Below are 3,904 nucleotides of genomic sequence, written 5' to 3'. Positions count from 1 at the left end.
CATGCAAGTCTCAGCTATCAACACTCAAAATCCACTCCAAGAGACCTCTTATGACATGACAGGTAACTTTATGCAAAATGATAATTATGATTATGCTCGACCTTCTTATGAACAGGTGAATTACATGGGGAGTGGTCCTAGGAATCCCAACAATGATCCATATTCTAAGACATACAACCCGGGATGGAGAAACCACCCAAACTTTGGGTGGAGGGACCAACCTCAGAGACCTCAGAACTTCAACAATAGTTCTCAAGGTGGTTTCCAGCAGAACAATGATTTGGAAGCAATATTGATAGGTTTTAGACAGGAAACCAGAGCATCCATCAAGAACCTGGAAATTCAAATGGGTCAATTAGCCACAAAGGTCAATGAAATTGATCAGAGGACCACTAATAGCCTTCCTGGTAACACAATTCCAAATCCAAGAGAGGAATGCAAGGCTATCACCATAATAAGTGAACAAGTGGCAAGTGCGGAAGCACAATTTATGCAGGAAACCAAGGCCTCCATTAGAAACTTAGAGGTGCTAGTGGGCCAACTGAGCAAGCAAATACTTGAGAGGTCTGCAAGTACAGTTCAAGGTGATACAGTGGTGAACCCAGGAGAATATTGCAAGGGTATTCAATTAAGAAGTGGTAAAGTAGCTGGCTCTGAGACCAAGGCCAATGAAGAGCTAGTTGAAAAGGAAGCTCCAGAGGAGAAGAAGGAAGAAGTAGAACACGCCCCTCCAAAGCGTGCGGACAACCCATTCCCAGACTCTCTTGACACTTATCCTACTTTGCCAAAGGCTCCTGAATACAAGCCTAAAATGCCATATCCTCAGAGACTTCAAAAGGAGACCAAGGATAAACAGTTCTCTAAGTTCTTGGAAATCTTTAGAAAGTTACAAATCAATATTCCTTTTGCTGAGGTTTTGGAGCAAATGCCTATCTATGTCAATTTCATGAAGGAGTTGTTGTCAAAGAAAAAGCGTTTAAAGGGAGATGAAACAGTAGTCCTGACTAAGGAATGTAGTGCTGTAATTCAGAATAACTTGCCAAGAAAGATGCCAGATCCAGGGAGCTTTCAAATTCCATGCACTATTGGGAGCACAACCTTTGAGAAAGCTTTATGTGATCTGGGAGCAAGCATCAATTTAATGCCCTTGTCTGTGATGAAGAAGCTGCAGATCTAAGAGGCACAACCCACAAAGATAGCATTACAGATGGCGGACAAATCTATGAAGCCGGCATACGGATTAGTGGAGAATATCTTGGTCAAAGTGGGCAAGTTCTTCCACCCAGCAAATTTTGTGATTCTTGATACAGGGGAGGATGAGAATGCCTCTATAATTCTAGGAAGACCATTCTTAGCCACTGGAAGAGCTCTGATTGATGTAGAAGTGGGTGAATTAGTGCTTAGAGTGCATAATGAGCAACTGGTCTTTCATGTCTTCAAAGATGTACATTAAATAGGTGAAGAAGAGAGGTGCATGCAGGCTGAGCTTATTGATCCAAACCTTCAAGAACCCCCTGATGATGCACAGCAGAATTTGCAACTCAAACCTCCTGTGGTGACAACCGATAAAATTCCGCCTGACATCAAATCTAAGTTTGGTGTTGAAACTGCATCATCCACCAAAGAGGAGGTCCCCAAAAAGAAAAAAATACCCAGAGGATGGAGAAACAAAAAGATCCCCACTGAAGGTTTCTCCCCAGGAATGAAGGTGGTGTTGACCAGCAATCCAGCATGGGTTTATACAGTAATCAGAATCCTCTCTCTGGAGCATATTGAGCTACATTATGGAGACACAGGAAAGAAGTTCAAAGTAAGGGGTGAAGAGCTGAGCCCCTATGATCCTCCTCCTTAGAGGAGCTGACCGTCAAGCTAGTGACGATAAAGAAGCGCTTGTCGGGAGGTAACCCGATAAATTCGTATCCTTAGCTATTTTTCGTAGTAGTAGTTTTCTTAGTTTTTTTTTTTTTTTTTGAGTTCTTACTAATTTTATGATCATGCAGCTTTGTTTTTCCAGGAACCGAATTCCTCAAGCTATAATTTAAAAAAAAAAAAAAGCACCCGACGCGCCAGCGTCGCTGACGCGAACGCGTCATCTAGGGGTGCAAGAAAAAATAAAAAGTTACAGAGAGTTGCATGGGAGTGGCGCCAGAATGGAGCCTTTCGCACAAACGATCCCACGCGATCGCGTACCTCAAGCGTTCACGTCGTTTGTGATTTTCGTCATTCACACAATCGCGTCACCGACGCGATCGCGTGACTTGCAAATTCGACGTAAAAGAGCGTTTGGGCAGAGAGTTGTGCCAGCTTGGGGCAAGAAGTGTGCTAAAAGCACAAATTTGGTCACGTGGACGCGTGACTGACGCGTTCGCGTCAGTTGCATATATGGCCATCCACGCGAACGCGTGCCTGACGCTATCGCGTCATTATGAAGAATGCGCGACGTAGCACGCGATCGCGTCACTTGCGCCACCCAGTTTTCTTTCTCTCTCTCTCCCAATCCTAATTCTCTCTTATTTTCTTATCATTTTATTTTTTCTTTCATTTTAATATTTGTCTCTTCTATTTTCAGTTCTTATTTGCTTGAGGACAAGCAAACCTTTATGTTTGGTGTTGACGCTGTGCTTATAGGTTTTCTAGTACAAAAGGGAGGTGAATCATCTTCGCAAAGGAGCACAACCTGAAGAATAAAGCGACCGCTAGGATAATTAAGGTGGTTGAGTTCCTTTCTTTTTTTATTCCTCCCCTCTTTTTCTATGTTATGTTCCGGTTTCCTGTTATTTTGCTTTGTTTGTTGCATGATCCTTTATTAGTTAGAATCCTAGGACTAGTTTAGTTTTTCTCTTGCTTTAATTCTGAAAAGATGTCTCATGTATTACTCACTGAGCTTAAATAAAAAAAATATAGGAGTGATATATTGCATGAGAAAGTGGGTCTATATTGAATAATAGTCTTATTTACTTAAATGTGGTGGTATTTTCTGTGATTCTGAATGCATGACATGAACAGTGCATATTTGTTGATAGTGAAGTTTATGAATGTTAAAATTGTTGGCTCTTGAAAGAATAATGACAAAGAGAAATGTTATTGATAATCTGAAAAATCATAAAATTTATTCTCGAAGCAAGAAAAAGCAGTGAAAAACACAAAGCTTGCGAAAAAAAAAAACTTTGGCAAAAATATTACAAAAATGAGAAAAAGAAAAAGCAAGCAGAAAAAGCCAATAGCCCTTTAAACTAAAAGGCAAAGGGTAAAAAGGATCCAAGACTTTGAGCATTAATGGATAGGAGGGCCCTAAGGAATAAAATCTTGGCCTAAGCGGCTAAATCAAGCTGTCCCTAACCATGTGCTTGTGGCGTGAAGGTGTCAAGTGAAAAGCTTGAGACTGAGCGGTTAAAGTCGTGGTCCAAAGCAAAAAGAGTGTGCTTAAGAACTCTGGGCACCTCTAACTGGGGACTCTAGCAAAGCTGAGTCACAATCTGAAAAGGTTCACTCAGTTATGTGTCTGTGGCATTTATGTATCCGGTGGTAATACTGGAAAACAAAATGCTTAGGGTCACAGCCAAGACTCATAAAGTAGCTATGTTCAAGAATCAACATACTGAACTAGGAGAATCAATAACACTATCTGAATTCTGAGTTCCTATGGATGCCAATCATTCTGAACTTCAAAGGATAAAGTGAGATGCCAAAACTGTTCAGGATTGCAGTTATAAACCCCACTACAAGAGAAGACATGGGCTTAATCAAACTCTCATTCTCATGCAAATTCACATCCTAAGCTTATATTAGTTTTGGTTGCTTGAGGACAAGCAACAGTTTATGTTTGGTGTTGTGATGCGTGAGCATCTTGTCTATCTTTTCTTAGTGAATTTACATCTAAATTGTTGAATTTAATTAAGAATTA

General features: G+C 40.8%; 1 pseudogene; it reads left to right on the top strand.

Annotated features, from left to right (window-relative positions):
* Positions 1 to 346: 346 nt before the first annotated feature.
* LOC148545259 (uncharacterized) lies at positions 347 to 1,852 on the top strand (annotated as a pseudogene).
* Positions 1,853 to 3,904: the final 2,052 nt, after the last annotated feature.

Source organism: Arachis ipaensis, chromosome B9 (genome assembly GCF_059453495.1).
Source record: "Arachis ipaensis isolate K30076 ecotype BB chromosome B9, ASM5945349v1, whole genome shotgun sequence".
Lineage (NCBI taxonomy): Eukaryota > Viridiplantae > Streptophyta > Magnoliopsida > Fabales > Fabaceae > Arachis > Arachis ipaensis.
Note: the sequence above shows the minus strand (reverse complement) of the source record. Positions and strands in the feature narration are given on the sequence as shown.